This window comes from Equus przewalskii, chromosome 2 (genome assembly GCF_037783145.1).
Source record: "Equus przewalskii isolate Varuska chromosome 2, EquPr2, whole genome shotgun sequence".
Taxonomy (NCBI): Eukaryota; Metazoa; Chordata; class Mammalia; order Perissodactyla; family Equidae; genus Equus; species Equus przewalskii.
In genome coordinates, this window is record NC_091832.1 from 117632546 (window position 1) to 117659435 (window position 26890).

Consider the following 26890-nt stretch of genomic DNA (forward strand, 5'->3'; position numbering starts at 1 on the left):
TCAGGTAGGGACCACATCTGACTTATTCACCATCGTGCCCTCAGCACACAATACAGTGCCTGGACCAAAACAGGCACTTAATCATTACTGAAAAATTGAATAAATTACACATAGAAACATTTCTGATGAAACCTGATTGTTGTGCACAGCTCTCAAATAAGAAATTATAATGCAAATGACTGTCAACCTGGAACAACCTTGTGACAAAAGATTTCATTTTTATCAAGAGTTATCATACCCCCTGCCTTCAGGTTCAATGCCTGCAATAAGGAGTGATGTGTGGACACAGTCTGTAAATTCACAGTGGTGACACTGCCTGAGATATTTTTAGATAATCTTAGTACTTAGGTACAAAGACGGTCAAAAGTCAGAGGTGACAAGGAGAAAAGAACTCATCTTTTGCAGGAGGCCTTGATCCTTGTTTCACTTTGCTGGCCTTTCTGCATGCATGTTGCGCCTGGCCAACCCCGGCTTTACATGAAAGGGCTCCACCAACTTTCAAAAACCATATGCTAAAAACATCTACGTGGATTTCTTCCGATACCTTTAGGCACTGCTCAGCAGCTGGTATTAATGAATAAGAATGGCCAGTGAAATCATGGTATGTTGTTGCTAGGAAGGAGCAGTTTATAGCCAGGAGAGTTACAGATTACTAGGCAAGAACACACAGGAATAGGAGGGATGTGTGATTTCTGCATTTCATCTGGACGTGGCCACCTGTACTGCTTAAGGCTATACAATGCTGGGCTGATTAGCGAGTACGAATTCTGTTCCTACTCATGGTGGTCCTGGGCGATGGGACCGGTACCTTCAACTCTTGTCAAAAGTATTTCAGAGCCAGCATCCCTAATGGAAGCCACTCGGGGAGCCATGAAAAGAGACTCGGGTTAAACAACAACAATATTTTTAAATGTTTCTTTGTATTTTCCATCTTTTCTTGCAGAAAAACATATTTACTTCCTCCCATTATATACATTAAAATTTTTATGACTTTGAGACACAATTTCTACTATAACATTTTAAGGGATTTAGTTCCCACCATAACCCAGAGGTAGGAATTTCCCTTCTGCATGTGATCCCTTCCAGCTTCACACAGACTTTGACGCAAAACTCAGGCCTCTCACCAGGTTCCACAAAAAATCCAAGCACGCTTTCCAGCAGTTTTCCTGTTGTTCTGTATGACCCCTTGCAAGAAGCTGATCAACAATCCTCCAGCGTTTCCTTCCGAACCCCGGCCTCCAGCTTTGTTGTGTGCCTCATCCTTTGCCCAGGCTGTGCACAGCTCCTCTCACTGCTCTTTGCTCCTCTTCATTCTTCGTAGCAGGGTCTCTTTTTAGCAGGAAACCTAACTGACTTTGGCTCATAGGCTTCAAAAAGAGTTTTCGCAGCAAAGACTGTCGACCAACAATAGACATGATACAAATTTCTCTCATCCTCACATGAGAAGGTGCTGGAGCTGGGGTCTCTTCTTTGTCTCCGGCTCCATCTGTTTTCTCCCTACTTCCTATTTGTTGCCAATTTGCTTTTATTTACTATTTGGCTTGAACGATTTGTTTTCAGTTTTTAGAAATAATAAAATAAATTCCCTCAAGGGAATTTGAGTGTGAAGCTTTTCCTTCTTAGTATAGTTCTTCGTTGTATAGTTGGCAAAAAATTATAGTGTGGAGCAATTATACTCCAAGTACCTCAGCTGGTCCTACACACGTATGGGTGAGGGAGTGTCCCGCAGCCCCCCAGGGCAGTTAGCTGTCAAGAATATCTCCTTCTTTGGAGCCTAGAGTGTTTTAGGATGCTGCAAAAGGTTATCCGAAATGGACAGGAAAGCCAGGAATCGAACACGTTTTCAGACTTTGGACAGACGTAAATTTCACCGGGCGTCTTTCAGGCTAAGTCCGGAGCGTCGCCACAGTTGCCTTAGCTTTTGGATGGAGGCTACGAAGACCGCTATAAACGTTTTAGGTTTTATTATTACCATTATTATAAAATACAATAAAGCAATTTTTAAATATAAACCGAGCCAGAATCCAAAAGGGTTTCCAGAAAGTTAGAGTGGTGTGTGGAAGCTGAAGTCAAATTGGAGGATGGGGTAGTTGAAAGTAGACACAGGTCTGAACGGCTGCAGCTTGGGATTTGGATGTCTGCAGAGGAAGAGAAGTCCAGGTTGCAGGCCCTGTGGGAACAAGAGTTGGAGTTGAGTATCCTGAGCATGTACTAACAATAGCCAACATTTAATGAGTACCTACTATGTACCAGGCACTGTTTGGAGCACTATAGCATTGTAAAATTCTTAATATTTCCAGGTACATACCTATGAAGTATGAAGCACATATATTATTATCCTGTAAGGCCAAGAGTCATGAAAGGATAATTTGGGCAAAAATTCTCCATGAGAGAGTTAAATATTAGACTAGATACATTTGAAGGGAGAACTAATGAATTACAAAATTTATCTAGGAATATCATACAGTAGAGGCAAACAGATAGAAAATAAAAATGAAAAAAATTATGTAAATACAAATAAAAAATAAGAGACATGGAAGGTGGAATGAGAGAGTCTAATACACATATAACGGGTTCCAAAAGGAGAGAAGAGAGAAATAAGGGGGAGGAAATATTTAAAGAGAGAATGGAGAATTTTGGTTGGCTCTAGGATAACGATGATCACCAAATCCAGACCCCTCTACAAACCCTCCCCCAAAACTGTAAAATAAAACAGGAACAAAAAAAACCCACACGTAACCTATACCGACAGTGTTTCTAGAAGACAGAGAATATCATAAACTTCAAATTACCTATAAGTAGAGAAATAAACACCAATTCAAACAGAGCTACCCATGAAGTTCCCACTGCCACTGCTAGTCTGTCGGTACCAAGGTGCGAGAGAGGAGCACGGCAGGCGTGGATGGAGCACAGATAAAAAATTCCGCTGATAAAAGCAAAGTCTAACATTGAGGGCTAACACGAACTAAGGTCTGGGACTAGCTCACGGCAGCAGCTACAAAGAAGGGACTTGAATGTGCGTGAAACGAGGTGGCAGCCTTGCAGGAGCGTTGCTTCTGGGGGAACAGACGTGAATAGAGCAGGGAGGCTTTCCCTCAGGAAGTGGCAAAGAAGAAAAGGAAAGAAGCAAGAGGGAAGAGTTAAGAATCATACAGAAGTTAAAGGAAAAAGAAAACACCAACTTCTCCTTTACACACAAACGATAACGTCACCCATTAAATAAACTGCAGTTCACTCTACTGACAGAAGAGGGTGACCTTGAGCTAGAAATCTTGGTGCGGCACACAGGAACAATCAGACTAACTCCAGAGGAAGGTGCCGTCAGAAACACACGGAGGTGAAAATCAAATTATGTCAACTGATGAAAATCCCCCCAAAGAATCAATCAGTAAGTAGGAGAAAAGTATAACATAGTTCTCTACGCTAAATTTAATATCAAGCAAGCAGATGGAGCTATTAATAAAACCAAGTTAGAATAAAAAATTCAAGTAAGAAGAACAGAAATTGTGAAAAGTGTTAGAAATGCAAGGAGGGTTGATTGAAATTGGGAAAGAAATTAAAGGAAAAATAAACAGTCTCAGAAATGAAGACTAAGTTATAAGATTCCCAATGGAGAACAGGCTTAAATGACAACTTAATAAGATGTACTTTTAAAAGACAGAAAAACAACAAGAGAAAATAATAAAAAGAAGAAAGTAAAATGGCGAGCAAAAAGTGATTAAATTAAAAAACACTAAAATATAAATCAAGTATAATTGGAGTCACTGAAAAAATAAAATAAAACATAGCAACAAAATAGAACTAATATTTAAAACTATAATCCAAGAAAATTTTATGGAAATGAGAGAAAAACCTAAATCTAGATATTGAAAGGGCCCATGGTGAATCTCGGAAAACTGATTTAAAACAATGAAATTTGTGACTTATTCTAGTAAAATTACTAGACTCTAAAGACAAAAATCTTTAGGTCCAAATTATTTAAACACAAGAAAATTAAATTGGTGTCAGATTTATCAAAACAAATCAAAGTATAGTTGAGCATCATTTTCAAGAAACTCTAGAAAAGAAAATGAGAAACAAGCATTTTCTATCCAGCTAAATTATATCTTAAGTGCTGAGTTAGTTTCTTATGGATCCCTTAACAAATTTCTGCATACTTGGTGGCATAAAATAACAGAAATGTATTCTCTCACAGTTCTGGGGGCCAGAAGTCTGGAACCAAGGGTTGGCAGACCATGCTCCCTCTGAAGCCTCTAGAGAAGACTCTTTCCTGCCTCTTCCCAGCTTCTGGGGGCTCTGGGCCACCCTTGGCATTCCTTAACTTACAGCTGCACCATTTCAATCTCTGCTCTGTCTTCACATGGCCCTCTTCTCTCTGTGTCTCTCTGTATGTCTGTGTCCAAACCTCTTTGTCCTTTCTCTTATAAAGACATTAGTTACTGGATTTTGATCTCATCCTAAATCCAGGATGATTTCATCTGGAGATCCTTGACTGATGATATCTGCAAAGACCCTATTTCAAAATTGGGTCATATTCATAGGTCATAATCATGAGTCAGCACTTGAACATACCTTTTTTGGGGGATATGATTCATCCCACTACAAATTCCAAGGTGAAAAAATAATAAGGCATTACAATACACCACTCACAACACAAGATAGGTAGAGCGAGTAGACAAAAAAAGATGAGAATATAGATGAGCTAAAGAACATAATCAACGAGGCAATTTCTTGGATATGTATCAAACATTACACACTCATAATAGAAAATAATTACATTTACCAACATTGATCCTGGTAAAAAAGAAGGTGTAAGCAGACCAAAATTCATGGGAGAAATAGAGAAATCATGGAACTAACATAAAGAAAACACTAGGGCCAGAAGTTTTCACAGGGGAAATGTACCAAAACCTGAAGGGTCTGATAAACCAATGCTACATAAATTGTTTTAGAGTACAGAAAATAAAGGAAATGAGGAAAACATCCAAACTCTTTAGATGAAATGACTATAATATTGATACCTAAGCATGATAAAGATGGTGATACTCCATCACTTGTGAATATTGGTGCAAGAATCCTGAATAATACATTAGTGGATAGACTCCATCACGTTAAGAAAACAATAAGCCATGGTCACGTGTGATTTTAATCAAGAATGCAAAGATGATTCGATGTTAAGAAAATCTATTAGTATGATTCACTATATCATAGGTCTCAGGAGAAAAAGAATCATATGACTATTTCCATAGCTGCTGAAAATAGCCTTTGACAGAATTCCATTATAGTAAAAACTCTTAAGAAAATAGAAGTAAATGGATACTTCCTTAATATAATTTTAAAAATCTACACTTAAATCCTAAAATCAGCATTCCCACAGAGGCCAGAAATATGGCAGGTAAGCCTGCTGTCTCGAGAGTTATTGAACATTGTGTTGGAAGTCTAAGCCAAAGTAATTAGACAAAGGAAAACAACCAGAGATGTAAGAATTGGAAAAGAAGAAACAACTATTTGCAGACAGTTTACTTAAAGAAAACCTAGACAATCAATGATAAAAGTAACTTAAACCTTAAAAGAATTCAATGAAGTATCAGGATATAAAATTAGGCTAAAAGAAATAACTTATTTACATACATATATCAATTATTTAGGAGTTTTAGTGGAAGAGAAAACCCATTTACAATAGCAAAAAGAAGAAAGGATAAAATGCTTAGGAATAAATAAGAAATGTGAAAAACTTATGTGGAAATTATAGCATACTCCTAAATAGTACAAATTAAACATCCTGTTCTCGCATAAGACATCTCAGTGTCATTCTCCTTTTGGCAATTTATACAGTGGTGATCCCAACAAGCACACTATCAAGCTTTTTACCTGGAGGTAATCAAATCAATATTAAAATTTATATGGAAAAAGAAACATGTAAGGACAGCTAATAAACACTGAACAGGAAGCACATGGGTTGGTAGGGGTCGGGGGGGCTACAATGGCTCCCTAGAAAAATGTTTTCAATAATTAAGATAACCAATAATTAAAACACTCAGAACAAAAAAATAGAATAGAAAATTCAAAACCCACTCAAGCACATATAGAAGTTTATCATAGGATAAGGGTGGTATCTGAAGTTGCTGGTACAAGGATGGGTTTTTAAATAAATGGTATTGGGACAACTGGATAATCATTTGGAAAAAAATTTTTTGTTAGATCTGTTCCTCACACCATACACAAGAGTAAGCATCAAATGGATTAGAAACTAGAAGAAAACAGTTCATTCATAAATAAACATTCATAAAAAATGAAACTAGAAGAAAACAGTGGTAAATTCCTCTCCATATAGCCCACGTATAGGGGAAGACCTTCTAAATATGACTTAAAATCCTGATGCAATAAAAGAAAAGGTGGATACATTTTATAAAATTAAATTTTTTTCATGAAAAAAAGCATTGTTAACAAAATCAAAAGACAAGTGACAAGTTGTGAAAAAAAGCAGCAATAAGTATAACAAAGTGCTGACATTTCTAATACATAAAAAAACTAACATTTGAGGAATAAAGATCAAATATTCAATTGAAAAATGAGCAAGAGACATGAACTGAAGATTCACAAAAATGGTACAAAATGGCTCTCAAATATATGAAAGTATGTTCAGTTTTACTCATAATAAGGAAAATACAAATCAAAACTATACTGAGATGACTTTTCTCACCTACCAGGTTGGCAAAAATTTAAAAGCTTACCAGCATACTCTGTTGGCAAGACTGTGAGGGAACAGCCACTCTCATTCTTTGCAGATGGAAATACAAAAATGGTACATCCTCTATGGAGGAGCCTTTGGCAACATCTAACAAAACTACTTATGTGTCTCCTCTTTGACCTGGCAACCCCACTTCCATGAGTTTACCCTAAAGATGCACCTCCTGATATATGAAAATATATATGCACAAAATTATTCATTGAAGCACTATTTATAAATGCAAGATATTATAACCAACCTAAATGCCCATACATTAGAGACTGGTTGACTAAATTATGGTACATTTGCACAATGGAGTACTATGTAGCTGTAAAAAAGATAAAGAGCAAACCTATGAACTCATGTAGAGTAGTTTTTAGGGCATATTGTTAAATGGAAAAAATCAAAGCACAAAAATGTATATATAGTATGCTATCTTTTGTGTAAGAAAAATGGGAAATAAGAAAACATGTATCTGCTTGCACATGCAAAAAGAAATATAGGAGAGATAAGGCAGAAATGATTACAATTGCTTAAATATAGAGTGTATGGGGTGTCCCAAATAATAGATCAGTAGGCAAAATTTAATAACTATATAGAAAAATTTAATGATATGATTAATAAGTTTGATTTAGATACCACTGAGCTCAAAAGTTAGAGAACGCATTTTTTCCCCAAGAACAACATGGAACATATATAAAAATTGCCCAACTAACTGATTTCATAGAGACTCTATTTCCTATCTGAAATACCCTTAGATTATAAATCAATAATAAAAAAATTTCAAAAAGTTCTTATGCATTTGAAACCTAGAAAACATGATTCTAAGTAAACTAAGGGTTAAAGAGGAACTATAAGTGGGAATTTTGAAATAATTATAATAAATGACCATACAATTAGTGCATGTGAAAAATTAGAGAGATGCAGCTACAGCAGCTCTCAGAGGGAGATTTATAGCCTGAGGCATTTCTTTACAAAATTAACATAAAAATATTAAACATTCAACTCATAAAGCTAGGAAAAGAATACAGAGGAAACACAAAAATTATAGAAGGAAGGAAATAATAAAGAGGACATAAAAAGCAAGCAAGCAAACCAAAAAACTGACAAAGATGATCATCAAAACTGAAATCTGGTTCTTTGGAAACTTTAGTAACATAGTATCTTTAATCACATAGACAAGTTTCTGGGAAGATGGACCATGAAAAATAAGCAGAAGGAATAAATCACTGCTGTAAGAACACCACCCACAAAAGGGCTCTGGCTGCCGTGGAAGCAATGATGACGTGACCAAGCAGAGGTCACTTCTAGTATTCACTCACGTGCAGCCCAGATGATGACTCTGTTTCATAATGGGCCCTGCATTTCTGTCTCTGTGTCTTTTGGGTCCAGCCTCTCAGCCTGGCCAGTCTGCTTACTATCTACATTTCGTCCTCATCCTTCCCCACAGACCTGGAACCCACATGTTCAAACCCCTAACCTCGAACCTTTTTTCTTTTCTCTTGGTTCTCCTGAATTCATTGTTTTTGAACACAAAGCCAAGTAGATTCTCCCTTGAATCTCTTCTACAGTGTAATTTGCAGAATTTCTTCTCCCCTGCAATAAGCACAGGAAAGCATTGGTCTAGAATGTACCTTGGGAGGGGAAAAAGTAAATCTCCAAGAGAACAAATATTACTTAAGATGTAAAAATATTCTTTACCACATATGTTTTGTACAGGTAGATAATTAACTTATGATAACACAATGGCCATCTTAGGTGCTGAACCTCAGCCATGGTCAGAAGGCAACATATTGTCTGCCCTGAAACTTCCATTTCAGAATAGAATTTCTGTTTTATAATTGTACATTCAGGTGGTTAGCTTAAAGTGGAACACTTATACGAGAATGTATTAGACCTCTGGCGTAGATGATAAAGCAGACAGCTAAAGGTGATGCTCATATTCTTAACGTGCGGTTATTTACACACAAGTACGTTAGCCTTCCACTGAAAATAAAGTCAGCTTGTTTTCCTCTATCCTGTGACCTTTCTTCTCGAACATTTGAATCTGGTCAACTCTCAATGTGTCTCCTTAGACACTATTGCCTGTAATTCTTTAAAACCATGTGTGACTTAATCCATATGCTTTTCATTCATTTACAATCAAATCATCAAAATATAGCCTTTAAAGAGCTATTTGATTTCAAAGAACATTTTTTAATAAGCATTTAAAGCCCTTTGAGAATAAAAATGGGATGCCACATTTTTCCAAGAGTAAACACAGCACAACGAAAAACACACTCCTGCCCAGAGAAATCCAAGCTTCTGACTTTTAATTATTTTCCATTCTTGACTAAATGAGCCATCCCCTATCTCCCTTTAACTCCTGGTAAAGCGTGAAGTGTTTTGAGATGAGGAAGTAGTATTTTTCAAATTACTATTTAAAAATCTATTTAGCTACTATTTGAGCAGCTTCTGCTAAGACTTCTGCTTCTATTTACCTCAGTTGTTCTTCAGCAGAGGCTCTTAAAGTGTGGTCCCAAGACCGGCAACACCAGCAACATCCAGAAACTTTCTGGAACGCAGATTCTCTAGTCCCATGGCAGACAGACCTAATCAGCCCTGGGGGCAGAGCCCATAGGCTGAGTTGAGCGAGCTCTCCAGGTGATTCTGAGGGACACTCAAGTTTGAGAACTGCTCTTCCAGGCCCCTGGTTCATCTCAATGACAGGCTTCCAGGGAAGGTGATGAGCTCGGTCATTCACATCTTAGTTTGAATGATTATATATATATATATATATATATATATATATATATATATATAATATAATATATATATATAAGCTGATCTGCAGCTATATTAAGGATTAAAGAAATTTTAGGTATATGAAGAGGAAGATTTTTTTGTTTGCTTACTTTTTTTTTTTAAAGGAATAGTTAATCTTTCCACTGCCTCTGAAACTCAGCCATTTGGGATGGTAAGTGTTCCTTTAAAGTCAGAAACATCCTTGAAGATTTTTGGTCAAGAAATCAGGAGCTACAAGCTTTTGCATCCAATTAGGACCCACAGCTCATGGTCTGTGTATGCAAATTTGCGGCATGAGTATTTTGAGCATTTAAAAAAATACTATTTTCTGCTTAACACCTTTTTTTTCATGATGGAATATTAAGAAGATGAGAAATTATGAAAAATAAAGCATAATGTTAGAAGGTTTTACTGGATGGTTTTTCCGTATATTAGACCTAACTGTAGTTAGAGGTGGCTTCGGAACCAGAAACATCCGGATCTAAATCTCGCCTTTGCAGCTTCCTAACTGCGAACTTGGGCAAGTCGCTTAACCTCTGAAACCCAGTTTCTGTGTTCCTCATCTATGAAAGGGAGGGAAAAATACTTACCTCCTGGTGGCGCTGTGAGATTTAAACGGGATAAAATTTGGGAAGCATCTGCTTAGTGCTTAGTATATGATAGTGATTATCATTTGATGGAATAGGATAGCTGGTGACTTGAGAAAAGTATGTGTGTGGAGGGGTGTGCATGCCCGACCATTCAGAACTTCAGAAAGGGAAACGGGGTCTTCTTTAGAAAGGGGCTGGCCTGGGAGCCATTGGGCTGGGCCTCACCGCTGCCTTTAGGAGGTGGTACTTGCTTCTATGTTGTCTTCACTGAGTGATGCCTGGTGCAGCTCCTGAAACAAATTTTTCTTCCTCGCACTCCATCTCCCTACCCTTTGAGAAAGGACGTCATTGAGACTGGTAGCCAGCTGATTGACTTAGTGATTGTTTACTGAGTGAGCTGCCTGGAAACCTGCTTCCTTACAAGATTACAAAAAATCCCTTCCCTCAGCTTCCCCTAGGTGCCCATGTAAGGCTTCTGGGCCCTTTGGGCCCCAGCGGGATGGAAGTAACTTTTAAACTCCTCTGTGGTTATTATTATGCAATCAATAATAATAATGATTGACTTAATGTCAACCATTTGGTTGAATTAGTGGTTAAATTTAGTCACCGTGTATATACGCAGAAAGTTCAGTGAGTGGAAATAAAAAATAAAAGTGATGCACCTGTTTTGAGTTTGTGTTGGGAGAAGAAAATAGCTCCGACTGGGTGTCTTCCAGATTGAGCTTTTTGTTGCCTCCTAGCCCACTTTTTGGATGGTTAGATCCTGGGGCTCCTTGAGAAGAGAGCCCTAAATTGGGCAAGTCTGTCCACTTTTCCTGAAGACCTATTCATGGGAACTGCTCTGTCATTAGTCGTCTCAGCTTCCAAGCCTGCCTTCAGCATCCTGGGAGTCCCACACTGCAAGGGAGTTAATCAAAGGAAAATTCTCCAGACATGAAAGGCAAGACTAATGCAACAGAATTATGATTCTGGGGTATTTTGGCAAGGAACCTGCTGACTGAGCACCCTGGTTTCAGGCTCCACATTTTAGCTCATTTTGTCTTTCAACTTGTTTCAAGGGGTAGTGCCAAAAACTTTTTATAAGTAGTTTTTTAAAACAAAGTCCTATTGTTCATAATGACCTTCCAAAAACATGGAGATTCTCTTTGTACTAGTTTTGTCGTTTTCAATTTGGCAGAGAGGGTTTTGTGTGCTTCTAATGAAAATTTTAATTATAGCTTTTTAAAAGATTATATTGACAATCTCAGCAGTGTTCAGTTCCGTGTCTGTTAGGTGCTGAGGGCATGCCAATCCACTTTGCTTGTACTTAAGTGACAATTTTGTTTAATAGAGGCACGTAGCGGAGAGGCTTGAGGTGCTGATCAGAAAGCATGGTCTATCAAAATATTGCTCCCAAATGAGGGCTCTCTGGAAGTATGTGTAAGCTTGAGGCCAACCCCCAAATGTGAACCTTTGAGTGATTTTGAGAAGGAACATCTCAAAAAAATTTAAATAATGCATAGCGGTATGCAGAGAAAAAGCAGATTGTGAAGGTCGTTGAGGTCATATGATTAAAGTCTAGTCTTTGCATCATGCAGATGGTCGGAAATCCACTGACACTGAGAGCTTCATTGAGCTGCCTGTCCCCTGGGCCTACTCTAATACGTGCTTTGGAATTTTTCGTATACCTCTGATGTCAAGTTCAAAAGGGAAATTCCATATAGTGTTGATGAGAAGTGAATGCCATTGTGTTGGAGAGATTGTATCGAGGCTGGTGGTAGAACTGGGATGGATTAAAACAGAAATACAATTTAAGAATTATATGTCACGCTTGGATGTGGTAGAAGGTCTTATGAAAGACATTGAGAGCTGAGTTCTTAATTTTAGTTACATGTTGAATTAATAATAATAATAAAGTATACTGGGCTGGGGATTTTGAGTGGAGGTATCCTTAGCAAGAAGACAAATCTGGCCAATGGGACGTAGAGGGCGGTTCTGCCCTGATTCAGGATACCGGTATCCTCCGAGCAATGTGGTGAGTTGATCCTTCAGATCTGCCAAGTTGAGCCCAGGTTTCTGCAAAGACTTAACTGTGCCTGCACCACTCTGGGTGGGCTGTATGAGGGCATTTTCTTCCTGTAAATCATTTTATGAAGAGATAATTCTTATGGAAATCAATGCATTAACATTCACACACTCTTCTTGTGTTCCAGGCACTCTGTTAAGCACTTGCCAAATATTATTACTATAAATTAAAGACTACTGTTATCTCCTTTTACAAATGAGGAAGAAAATACTGGAAAAGCTAAGTAACTTGTCCTTGGCCATGCTACCAGTAGATATTAGAGCCCAAGCCTGGATTTGAACCGGTTTCCTGGACTCCGATGTGGGTTCTCCTGACCATCACAGCATACTTCATGAGGTTGTTGTTCACAAGTTTACGTCTTTACAGATGTGCAGTGGGTGTAAGCCCAGCGTAGATGCACCGTAAACACGCAGTAAATATCAGCCATGATTACTGCTGCATGTTAAGTGCTGTATATATTTTAATGTGACAGCCTTTACCCTAAAATTAGAGTTATCAGATAAGGAAGCTGGGAATCAGATAGGATAAATTCATCGTAGCTGGTAAGAGGCAGACCTGTGAGGTAAACCAGGATTTTCTGACTCCAGAGACCGTGTACTTTCTCCTTTACTAGTACTTTGCAAGATGTCCCCCCATCCTATGGGGGTGCGTTCCATGATCCCCAGTGATGCCTGAAACCACAGATTGTACTGAACTCTAGATACACTATGTTTTTTCCTACACATACACACCTATGATAAAGTTTAATTTCTAAATTAGGCACAGTAAGAGATTGAGAACAATAAGTAATAATAAAATAGAACAATTGATCACAATATACTATAATAAAATTTACTGTAGACCTTAGCCTATGATTTTTTTCTTCCCTCATTAAGTTGAGAACTTTCACGTTTTCACTTAAAGGAAGCACTTTGTGGCTTCTCTTTGTCATGTCCGAAGTGCCAGCATCGCCACTCTTACACTTTGGGGCCATTTTTAAGTAAAATAAGGGTTCCTTGAACACAAGCACTGTGATACTGCGACAGTCGATCTGATAACCTAGACGGCTACTAAGTGACTAATGGGCAGCATGGACCCTCTGGACAAAGGGATGAGTCACGTCCTGGGCAGGACACAGTGGGACATTGTGAGATTTCAACTGGCTACTCAGAGCCGAATGCAATTTAAAACTTATGAATTGTTTATTTCTAGAATTTTCCATTGAATATTTTTGGACTGTGGTTGACTGCAGAAACCTCAGAAAGTGAAACTGGGAATAAGGGGGACTACCGTGAGGATTTCTGGAGGGCCCAGAGTTAGTACAAAGGCTCTATAAATCCACGGTCGCGCTAAGCTAGTCTGTGGATTGAGTGTATGATATATTTCACACTCATGTACTATTTTCAGTTGCATGCTGTGACTAACACACATAAACCTACTCTTGTTGTTGAGAAAGCATAGGTTCGTTAAAGGACTTTATAATCCATAGTGTCTTCTGGCCATTATGTGTTTTCTCAATGTTCAGATACCTGAAGTACAATTACTCTTAAGTGGAAATTCATGAATATTTTTGAAGTTAAAAGGGCTTTTGCATTTGAAAAGTTTTGGACGTAATAGATCACATGAGTTCATAAGCCTCCATGATTAGTAGGACTATGCCTATCATCCGTGATTTTACTGGCACATATTTCCTGTACCAGGCACAGAAGCATACTGGAGTGAAGAAACTCTCGTGCTGTGGACAGACACCATGGGGGAGGAAAAGGGAGCTCCACTCGGTATCTTGTTTAGGGATGCGCACCATAAATATCTTATGACAGTTTTAATGGAGGGAAGAACACCCAGAGGAAATCAAAAGCAACAGCTTTGACTATGGAAACGGAATACCTGAATTGCTATCTTTCGCAGGGTTTGAGAAGTGTGATTTCCATTAAGACTATGGGAATCACATGGCCCTCACCCTCAGCAAGCAGGTGAGAATTTCTCCCTCAAGGGTCGGATGAGTTATAAGCATTTGAAAAGAGGAAATTTAGGGTTAATTTTCCAACTCGCCATGACAATGGGGACTACTGAAGAGGAGAAAATCCTATTACTGTATGGGACAGTGGGCGAGAGGTAAAGGTAAGCAAGATTTTTTTTTTTAATTGAGTTAATGATAGGTTACAATCTTGTGAAATTTCAGTTGTACATTAATGTTTGTCATTCGTGTTGTAGGTGCACCACTTCACCCTTTGTGCCCACCCCCCACCCCCCCTTTCCCCTGGTATCCACTAAACTGTTCTTAGTCCGTAATTTTAAATTCCTCATATGAGTGGAGTCATACACAGATTGTCCTTCTCTCGCTGGCTTATTTCACTTAACATAATTCCCTCAAGGTCCATCCATGTTATTGCAAATGGAATGATTTTGTTCTGTTTTACAGCTGAGTAGTATTCCATTGTATATATGTACCACATCTTCTTTATCCATTCGTCTGTTGATGGGCACTTAGGTTGCTTCCACGTCTTGGCTATTGTAAATAATGCTGCAATGAACATTGGGGTGCATAGGACTTTTGGAATTGCTGATTTCAAGCTCTTTGGATAAATACCCAGTAGTGGGATGGCTGGATCGTATGGTAGTTCTATTTTTAGTTTTTTGAGGAATCTCCATAAGGTAAGCAAGTTTTGACTTGTGTCTTCAATGATGTGGTGTTTCGTGACTCAGCAATTTGAGATATCTATCGACTCTCTCCTCAATGCCGCTCATGCAATTTTAAGCCTCCCTTCTAACTTGAATTATGCACCATGTTTGTAATTTAACTTTCTGTCTGGTTTTAGTGATTACTTAAATCAAATTGGCTGACTCATAGAATTACAGTGAAAAGGACCTGAGTGGGTAGTGAGAGAATGACTGTAGCCTCGAACTCTTCATTTAGGCAAGGATTTCACGTTGTCCTTTAGGTTAAGAGCCTTTCTTCCCATGAAACCTAATGTAGAGTCCAGTGTATACACAGATGACAGTGGGACCGCTCTGATTAAAGCAGAGTGAACCCCCAGCCACTACCCCACATCATCTTGCCAGCCCTGCCCCCACTGTGCCTTTGAGACACCTGTGAACAACCCCAAGTCTGGAAACCAGTTTGAAAACCACTGCTCTAGAACCTCTCAGCTCTTTTACGAGGATATGTTCCTTAGACAATAGTCTTCCAAACAGATTTTCACTCTAGTAGAAAGTTTAATATGCATGTTCCTTTTCTGCTTTCTTTTTGAAGGAAGGATTACTTAGCACTCAAGAGATAGTAGCTTTCTCATAGTCTATCAGCTCCAAATGATTGTGGGAAACGAATTCTTAAGGGTGTGATGGCTCACCGTATGTCATGTGCTTCTATGCAATGGAAGGGTGTTGAAGGAGGATTAGAAAAATTATAGTAATAGAAATCACAACAGACCTAATTGAATTGAGAATAAAAACCCGTGCTACCATTTCTTGAGCACACTGTATACTTGCCAGGCACTCTCCCTGCATTTTTTGCTCTTTTATTTCTTATAGCATCCCTACGAGCTGGACGTTGTTACCTCCACCTCACACACGAGGGAACAGAAGCTCAGCAGCCCCAGGTCATGTGCTAGTAATGTGCAGAGCTGGGCTGCGACCCTCATCTTCTCTGGTTTCTAACTTGCACTCTTTCTGCAAATCCACGTGTCCTCATATGTGCACTGATTGACATATTCTGCCAGCGTCCTTCAAACCTGTTTGTATGTGTTTGGAGCACATATCTCCTCCAAAAGTAGTGCTCTGAGTAAAAAATTCCATTAACACTGATTACGCTCTCAGAGAATCTCAAATTGTAAAATTGAACAATCATACTCAATTTGTGACTGAACTGACAATTTTTTTTTTGTTTGTTCGTTTTTTTTTTTTTTTTTGAGGAAGATTAGCCCTCAGCTAACTACTGCCAGTCCTCCTCTTTTTGCTGAGGAAGCCTGACTCTGAGCTAACATCCGTGCCCATCTTACTCTAGTTTATACGTGGGACGCCTACCACAGCATGGCTGCCAAGCAGTGCCATGTCCGCACCCGGGATCCGAACCAGCAAACCCCAGGCCGCCGAGAAGTGGAACGTGTGAACTTAACCGCTGCGCCACCGGGCCGGCGCCCTGAACTGACAATTTTTAACGTATTTTGGTGTGTTCCTCGAGATGGCGTTTTTGAAGATTTCTATAATAATTCATATTGCTAATGTGTTTGGTCTCGCTGGGAAGCAGATCAGCTCTGCAGGTTAGGGGTGGAGTAAAGCAGAGGACTGAGGGGGACTTAGAGGCCTGGCTTAGAGCCACCAAACCAGGCGGCGTTCGGGGATTTGAGCGGGACAGGGAGCACTGCACTGACCCAGAGCAGTACCGGTGCAAGATTTATCTTTGTTGTAGAATCTGCATTGGCCGTGATAACCTTACAATGGCCCTCGTCTGAGGAAGCACCCGTCTCTTGATGCTGTGTTCCCCTGCAGCCAATACTCCATTTCTCTGCTTCCTGTTAAGGAAAACTCTGGGAAAGGATGTCCACTTCTCGCCTGGAACAACTCCAGCTTGCTGCATCTTATGGTTCATTCTCAGTCCTCCTTTTGCTAGTCTCTCAGCATCGTTTGACATAGTGCAGCCCTTCTTCCTTCCCGAGACCCTTCCCTCTCGGGGCCTCTGTGATGCCACGCTCTCCTACCTCACTGTCCCTTCCTCCTCCACTGCTGCATCCTCCTCTTCCCGAGAGGATGTCATCCACTTCCTGCCTCATTCTCTTATCTCATTATTTACCTCTCTCTCTCTCTCTCTCTCTCTCTCTCTCTCTCTCTCTCTCTCGCTCTCCTCCAGCCATTTGGCCTTGCTGACTCATGGCTAGGAACACGTCATGCTTTTCCTGCCTCGAATCCTTGCTTTGCCCTCCGTCTAACACTTTCCCTCAGACATCTGCATGGCTAACTTTTTCTTTTCCTTCAGGTCTCCCCTCAGATATCATCCCCCACCCCAGAGTCATTTGCAATTCTCTCACTGTGCTTTTTCTTTAAAGAAATTATCATTATCTGAGATTATATAATTATTTGTGTACCCATTTTGTCTGTCAACCCTGCTAGATTGTAAGCTCCTTGAGGGTGGGGACTGGTCTATCTTGTGCGTCGCTGTATCCCTAATGACAGGACCAGTGCCCGGCATTTAGGAAGAACTCAAAGATATTTTAATCAGGTAATGCCTTTATGTGCCCAGCAGCTTCGTGTGAAATGACAATGCTTTGTATTAATTTATGTGTAGTAGCCACAGTCTTGATTTTCTAATTTTCATTTTTTTTAGTTCTGCAGTGTCTACTTTAGACCTGATATATGGAATTTGTAAGCCCAGTCCTGCTTTTATAGCCTTGTACATTGTCTTTTCAGGTTTCCATTTCCTCCTATTCCTGTGTGTATGTACTTTAATGTAATGTTTTACTTTGAAATAATGTGGACGTATGCACATACATGTGTGAATCTGCAGTGGTATGTTTGGATTAGTCATGTGTGTTTTACCCTAGCACAGCACATACACACACACTCACCGGGGCACGAAGCCCACGAAGAAATGGAAACCAGATGATATACAGAGAACGTCCACAAAGAGCTCCCCAAAGGAGAGCACCGACTCCGTCCTTCAGGAGGAATAGTTTCCATACTGAACAGCGGGTGCACATGTTGGCTTCCACGGGCGCTCAGAGGTAGATTCTGCTGTTCTGAGTGATGGCTAGGAGCCCACTCACCCGCTAACGATGTTTAACGAGGCAATTAACCAAATTAGGACTATCTGTTTAACTAGTAATACTGTACAAGGTAGTCCTAACTAATTTAATGGGTAGCTCCTTTTGTAACACAATGGGCAACTTGTATACTTTTCTTTCTAGTAGGATAACTAAAGTCAATCATCAGAGCTTTTCTTGGAGCAAGGTCATTACTTATTGATTCTACTCCATTGGAGACTTCAGAGAAGCAACTGAATAAACAACGCAAAAGGGGAGACAAGAGAGAGAGACATGTCTTCACTATTTTGGAGAAGAAGATTGAGGTGTGGCCATAGGTAGGCATTTGTCTAAACCAGATGCATGATGAGGCCTGTCTAAATTAGCTGGTTTCACATGGTCCTTTGGATTCATCCCTTTTGACGTGGTGGTTGTAATATTTCTCTTTTTAGAATGTTAGATCACTTGTCACGGAGTAGTGGGTGCAACAGATATCCCGGCCATCCTTGATCCCCTTTCCATTCTCTTTTTATTTTATCTAATCCTGCAAATTCTTTAAGTATGCATTACTTTTGTAAATAGAAAAAAATATTGTTGAGAATTGAGAGAACTGCTAGAAAATAGATTAAGCATTTTCCGTGTGGGAATCATATAGTAGTTCAAATAACCTTGCCCATCTTGGTGTGTGATACACGTCCAAGTGAATCAAGTTTGTGTAATTAGGAAACTTCCAAACTCACAGCTGTCCACAATCAAGTTCTCTCAATGCTCGAATCTGAGACAGATGCAGTAGCATTTTTGCGCACACAGCTCTGTATCTCGAATGTAAAGGCATACACCCGCTGTAAATTTAGCAGGCTGTTTAAGACATAAGTGAATTCTCAGAGAATGAGCAAGCGCTTTGCTAAGGTTGATGGATGGCCCTCTCTGAGATGAGTAGCGTGGTAAACATATAACTTCTGGTCACATATAGTTTGTCTGCCAGACGATGCCTAACTTCACCCCGTCTCTCATCCTCAACCCATCTCTGACCTCACCTCATTCCAGACCCCACTTAATCCCCGTTGCTACCCAGGGGGTGGGGATCTACAAGAGGGTGAGGTTCAAGGCTGTGGAGAGCTTTTATAGCAGGAAGAATATGTCTGTTTCACACATTACTTGTTAATAGAAACAGCTGAGATTTAATGGCTTGTTTTGTGGGCTGTGTTTAAAAATCTCCTGCATGAAAACAGCTGCATCAGTGCACAGCTGTGTCCAAACAGCCTTGTCAGAAATGTCATGTATGCACATATTTTCTTCTAAACTATTTCGGACAAACCGTTTTCTCTGTATTTCTTTTCTCCACAGGTATGCAGCCATGTACATTTTATAGCATACGCCTGGTAAACAGGTTTATAAAGTGTAGGGATGAAATCTGATGCTCACTTGATATAGTACTGTTCAAATGAAATCATATTATCACTTTTTGGGACTCCATCCACCTGGAATATCCAGGCCACAGCCTGTGTTTCTGGGCTTTATGGCTTTAATATTTAGAATGTAATATGCAAATCTGAAAAGAATTAGCTTTGCCTTAAAAGAAAATCTTTTTAATGAGTTTAGGAGATCAGAGAGCAATTGCATGTTGCAATTGCACCAGAACAGAAAAAAAAGATCAAGTTTTATTTTGGATGTAACCATAAATTCCATAACCAATAACTACCCTCCCCCCACCATCTGCAATGTGATGAACTTTCAAATCCCTAATGCTTTTCTTTAATGTTTTACATTATAAACTGGAAATGAGTGCACTGCATTTTTAGTCTTTCTTATATTTTAAAGTTGGCATAAAAGGAGTCAGGTGAAACTTAATCGTTACATGCCAAATGTTTTGAAGATTTTGAAATGTTTTGAAGGTTTTGGCCATGATTTGGATAGCATTTTGAAGTTATGTTTAATGTTACTTCTAAATTTTTGAACGTCCACAAAGCTGCATGAGCACTTGCTGACTGTGTGACCTTGGGCGAGTCACTTAAACTTCCCTCATCTTCAAACTGAGAATACTACTATTTGCCTTGATTATTCTTGGTGTGCACGTGAAGCACTAAGTGCAGGGTAAATATGCAACCCTCGGACCCCTGACTTCCCAACCCCGAGGGTCCCCAGACCCTGTTGCTCTCATCTATGTCCTTGGGTGGAGACTTCCTGCATTCTTTCCTGTGGTTAATACACCGCGGTTATCCCTGGTTGGTCTTGGAGTGGTCTGACAGCCATAGTTAGGAAGTGGCCACCTGCAACCAGCCCCACTTAACCCTGAGAAGGCTCAGAGCGTCAGCACCCTCGCTTCTCCAGGCATTTCCCCAAACCCACTAGAACAGGCCTAAGTTGAAACCTTGCAGGAGGCACAAACTTCGTCCCACCGTCATAAGCCCCACTACCTCCTGATGTCACCCCAGATTCCATCTGTAAATATGTTAGGAGAGAGCCTATAGTTACACAATTAAAATAAAGGCTAGAACACATAGGTGTGAATGAGATACAGAGTGAAAAGAAAATGAAACAAAAGTTCAGAATTCTGCCTGTTTCCTTACAGAGGGTCGTCTTAGGGAATGGGGCTGGGGCAGAGTGGGGTGGGAGGGTGGCATCTGAATTGATTTGGAGAAAGTCTAGAAAGCGGACAGACTGGAAGTCCTTCACAAATTCTGTAACTTGCCACAATCAGCCCTATTTATCTTCAACTAGAATTAGCCTGTGAACAGAGCTATTTCATATCACGTGTAGGAAAACGGAAATTGGCTTGCTTACTCTTTATGCTTGGAAGTCTTTATGTCACATTCATTTCACACTAAATGCTCGAAGTTTTGATGGCACTTGACTCAGTGAAAGGTCTCACTGGAAGATGAATGCTTATTCCTACATAAAATCAATGAATGTAGCTCAGTTGAGTGAACCTTCTCGTTTTTGGCCGTTGGCACATCAGATGAGCCTCTGTCAGTGTTCTCAGCTTTGACTACCCACTGGGGAGCTTTAAAAAAACCACTGGTGCCTGGCTCTCAACCCCAGAGATTCTAATTTAATTGGCCCGAGTCATGGCTTGAGGAGCAAGCGTTTTAAATTTCCCCAGGTGATTCTGACATTCGGGAAGGCTTAGAACCCTGGTCTAGATTAAGGATTAGGTGCTTGGGCTAAGCCTGTAATTTATACAGCCTGGCAAAAGTCTCTCGTACACTCGATTCAGTGATGCTTATTGAGAAGCTACTCTCTTCAAGGGTCTTTTCTTTTAACCTCAAGTTTGCTCTTTTATGAATAGGTATCATTTGAAAGAAAATAACCAGAATCTTACAATTTTATTGTTTGGTGTGGCTTTAAGCAATCTAATCCAAATCTATTATTCTACAGAGAAATACCAGTTGGTAAGAGGAATTAAAAAATGTTAGTGCAGGGGCCAGCGCCGTGGCTGAGTGGTTTAGTTCGCGTGCTCTGCTGCAGCGGCCCAGGGTTTCGGCGGTTCGAATCCTGGGTGCGGACATGGCACTGCTCGCCAGGCCATGCTGAGGTAGCATCCCATATAGCACAACTAGAAGGACCCACAACTAAGAATATACAACTGTGTACTGGGGGGCTTTGGGGAGAAAAAGGAAAAAAATAAAATCTTAAAAAAAAAAGTGCAAAACCATCTTTCCAACTGGAAAAAAAAAGAGAGAGAGAGAGACAAAGTAAACTGAAAGCAAAACCTTGGGAACTTTCCTCAGTGGGTCAGTAGATAGCATTCTTTTTTTAATGTGGTAAAAAACAGACAGCATAAATTTACCATCTTAACAATTAGTAGTGTTAACTATATGCACATCGTTGTCCAACAGATCTCTAGAACTCTTTCATTCTGCATGACTGAAGCTCTAAACCCATTGAACACCAACTCCCTTTTCCTCCTCTCCTCAACCCCTGGCAACACCATTCTACTTTCTGTTTCTATGAGTTTAATTACTTTAGATACCACTTATAAGGAAATCATGCAGTAATTGTCTTTCTATGATTAGCTTATTTCATTTATTCTAATGCCCTCAAAGTCCATCCACGTTGTCGCATATGACAGGATTTCCTTCTTTTTTAAGGCTGAATAACTTTCCATCGTGTGTATATATCTATCTATCTATCTATCTATCTATCTATCTATCTCACATTTTCTTCATCCATTCATCTGTTGATGGATATTTAGGTTGCTTCCACATCTTGGTTATTGTGAATAATGCTGCAATGAACACGGGTGTGCAAATATCTCTTTGAGACTAGATAGTATTTTAGACTTATCAAACAGTGAACCATTCTAAGCACATAGCTGACAAATCTTCTATAAGCGAGACTCAGAATAACAAATTCAAATTGACATGTGAAGGAAAATCAATATGGTGCCATTTGTCAATTTAGAGGCATATGGGGAAGCTCAGAATTTCGTTCTTCTCTCCACTTTTCCCTGAGAACTGCTTGTGAATTTTCTTTTTTTAATCTATAAATTATTCTGTTTGATATGATACATTTTTTCTTTTCTTAAAAACAATCTTTTGCACAAACCCACAAAATTAGAAACAAGAGGAAGAATGATTATAAAGAGAAAATTAGAATAATTTTAAGATAATAACGTATTTGAACATCTTCAGATATGTTTGAAAATCTGGAAGAAATGGATAGGTTTCTAGGAAAATAAAAATTACCAGCATTGTTTAGAAAGAGAAAGAACAGGTAAACAGATTTTTCATGGAATACATTCATTTTCAAAAATCAACTTCCCCTACCTCAGATGGTTTCATAGGTTCATTTTAGCATACTTTCAAGGAATTTATAATTCCAATTCTGTTTAAATTACTCTGAGTCCAGAGAGAGTAGATATGATTCTAAATTCTTTTTTTTAAAGCTATTATCATAACGCTACCCAAAGATGCTACCCATAATGCTATACAAAGATGACACAAAAAAGGAAACTATAGATGAGCCTCCCTTATGAATATCTGTAACGGTATGTTAAATAAAATATTAGTGTGACAGGGAACTTTTTCAAATATTTGGATTTATTTAATTTTTTAACTTTTTTAATCTTTTTTTTGAGGAAGATTAGCCCTAAGCTAACTACTGCCAGTTCTCCTCTTTTTGCTGAGGAAGCCTGGCCCTGAGCTAACATCTTGCCCATCTTCCTCCACTTTATATGTAGGACGCCTACCACAACATGGCTTTCCAAGTGATGCCATGTCTGCACCCAGCATCTGAACTGGCGAACCCCGGATGCCGAGAAGCAGAACACGTGCACTTAACTGCTGCTCCACCCGGCTGGCCCCTGGATTTATTTAATTTTTAATTTATGTTTTTTTCCATCCCCTCAGCTCTTCCTTTGTGATGGAGCAGGTGGCCAGCTCTGTCCTTTGTCTCAGGGGAAGTTTGTGGCAACACGGACCCCAGGTCTGGCTTCTAAAGGGCAAGGCCTCCCGAGGAGATTTCTGAGGGTCTTGGAGGGAGGGGTGAGGGATGGCCTCTGATGAACTCAGAGATGGGGAGGGCTTTCCCCCAGACCACCATCCATGTCATCTGAGGAGCGCTGGGGCCTGGAAGGGGAAACAGGACTAGGTGGGCCTGTGAGCGGCACAGGGCTGGCCTGCTCCTGGCCTTGGCCCTGCGGAGCAGCTGGGCAGTCGGGTCTGCCTTTGTTCTGCGTGTTCACTGTGGTAGAGGAGCAGTGGGACCACAGCTGGACCCTCAGGGAGTATGGGGCAGACCATGGTGCCTGGCGGACAGTGCAGAGTGAGAGTTGATGCTTGAGCAGCCCTCTGCAGAGCCTGGGTTCTCAGTGGGGCTCCGAGCCCTGTACACTACTAGGGGGTGGGGATGAGGACAGGGAGTGAAAATTAAGTAGATTTAAGGAAAATCAGTAAGTACTACTCACCTGAGTATAACACCATTACATTAGCAATTAAATCCATCTTCACAATAAAATAACAAATCACAACAAAGCATAGTTTATTTAAATAATGTAGCAATCTTCAGTTTTTGAAAACTTACTGATACAATTACAATATAAATTAAAGATGAGAAACCATATGGTCATCCCCAAGAATGACAAAAAGGCATGTGACAAAAATCAGTACTTGTGACTGCTTAACAAATCCATGTCTTTTGCCGTTAAAAACAATGCTGCAATGAATGATCTTGAACACACATTTTTCCAATCTTTCTTCCTGAACTACTGACCTTGAAAATTGGCATATATGCCATTTCAATATCAGACACATCTTTTTGCTTGTTATTTTAGGACTAGAATTTTGTTTTATGTGAACAGATGAAGTATATAGGCTTGCTACCCATCCTCAACCACCATGGCTGAGTGGTTAAAGTTCCACCCACTCCACTTCTGTGGCTTGGGTTCAGGGGTTCAGACCCTGGGTGTGGATCTGCTCCACTCGTCAACCATGCTGTGGAGGCATCCCACATATAAAAAACAGAGGAAGAATGGCACAGATATTAGCTCAGGGCTAATCTTCCTCACCAAAAAAAAAAAAAAAAAAAAGTAATATCGAAAATTCCTACTTCCTGATTCCGAGTGGAATGAAATAGTGCTCACTGATTGGCTATAGAGTCAACGTTAGATGATTGAATTGCCTGTGCATAAGTGTGGAGATTCCCAACACCACCAGATGGATGCATTAACATTGGTTTCCTGTCACAAATAGTAAATTATTTCAAATTTTAGAGACTACTAGCTATTAAAAAAAGACTTTCAAATGTATTTTTCTGAGTGTCGAGAGATAGAAAATATCTCTGTTACAAACCGGTAGAATTTCACGTCCGAGTCACATAATATCACAATTTTCTTAAGAGCATAGGTTACATGTAATTAATGTTCTAAAAAATAAAAAAGGTCATTAATTAACCATCATCTAATATTAAATTTAATGGATAGTGAAGACTTCTCTTCTTTGGAAGTTAGCTCTCCAACAGTTTGTTTTTTGAAAGCATTTGTTCATAATTTCTTCCTGGCTCTTGGTATTATAAAAGTGAGCAAGCGCCTGCGTTATCACAGATATAGAGTTGACATTTTACAACAAACTTTTAAATAGTTTGGTATTAACGCAGAGATATATTTGTAAATCAAACAAATCAAATATATTTCCTATATTTTACTGCTAATATCGAATCAGTTTGTTTTATAGAATTCAGAGCAATCCATTAAGAGGTCCAGCATCATACTGCAAATGAAATATTTGGTGCCTATTTATTCAGTTCCCAAGGTTTCTGCAGGAGAGCACTTTTTGCAAAAGGAATGTCAGTAGCCAAATAGCCAAATGTATTACATGACTAAAACAGTGTATGGAGTATGACAGAAAACAAAATTCTACTACTCTAAGGGTTATTTGTAACCTAGAAAGTGATGGTGAAGTAAGCACAAGCAAGTTCATCCTTTTGGTGTCTTTTCAACGATAGTAATTTAAAAATGCTTCACTGTGTGTTTTTATGTTTCTACATCATTCTCCCAAGACGCAGCTCATCGCCAGCTGACTACTTAGCAGCCCAGCTGGTAACTGCATTTATGAAGGCCACAGAATGGAGTCTCTTTGGCACTTCATGACACACACCTTCAGCAGTGGGATTTCCTCTGCATATTAATGCATATATGACACATTTTCCCAACTTCCTCTTTTATCCCTATATCTTTGAGGTGTATTTTCCTGGGTCCAGATGAAAATTTCTTGGATGTTCAGTATTTAGTTGGGGGAGGGTGTGTGTTTGGGCGAAGAGTGTGGTATATATAAATGACTGCCTGGCTGGAAATCCAGCTGCAATGTTTCCTCCCATCTGAGTAGCACCTCTTTGAAGTGCTTTTGTCTTCTCAGAGGGGAGGGAATCAATATGCTGTACTTCATGTGAACATGGCCTTGTGTGTCTGCAAATTGGACTATTGAGGGGCATTAGGATCAGGAAAATATGGGATGACTTTGCCTTGTATGTACTTAACAGCTTTCACATGAGGGGAGAACCTCACATTAGATGAAGTCTGATTAAAGGCAACCATTGAGTAGAAAGGATTATGCTAATGCCCTCCAGAATGTGGCAGGGAGAGTCTTACTGGTTGGGTTTGAGGGTTGCCTTTTTTTCTTAGATTCTTTTTGGTTTAACATACATCTTCTTTCCTTTTTGATTCTTCAAGTTGAGACATATTTAGTGAATTTTGTCCGGTGGAGGAGACACTCATCCGTGTATGGCGGTGTAATGGGAAGAAACCAGGACTGGAGGCCTGTTTTCTGGATTAACTGAGAGCATTTTCCGCTTTCTTAGTCTGAGTAAAATAGTACACAGAAATAACACATACACGGGAGAAAATGGAAAGCTTCTTAATAGTAAGCTAAGAAATACGTTAAGTGAGACAGGAACATGAGCTTACTCTGGTGGGAACTTGGAGACAGGAGCTTAAGGTCCTTACACTGGGACGTCCCTCTCCCTGGGGATTGGATGCTTGAAGGGAAGAAGAGACAGCACAGCCACAGTACGCCTGCGGGCTCACATCCGACTGTCCAGCAGCCCTGCCTCGTCTTCCTTCTTGGCCCAGGATGGGGAAATTCCCGAAAGTTCCTGATAAATTTCTCCTCTCTTCTGAGGAATGGAGGTGGCTTTGCCTGCTCGTTTACAGAAATGAAACTCCAACTTTTGTATGGAGTGTTTGCAGCAAGGACAAACAAGGAAGCAGGGTATCGTATCATAAGAATGGTTTTTGTTGTACAGAATAGAAGATTTAACTCTCACTGGGTTAATAACTAAGAGATTTATTGGCTCACATTATTGAAACAGTCCAGGGAGGCCAGGCTGCGGGGGAAGCTGGGTGTGGGCTCTTGCTGTGTGTCTCTGATTTACTCAGTTTGTCCTCATGTCACTCAGCTTTGTTCACGTGCTGGCTTTGTCCTCATCCTCTCTTTCTTCGTGGTCACAGGATGGCTTTGGCTTCCAGACTGCATGTCCTCACAGCACATTTTTTCAGAGCAGGAGGGAATAT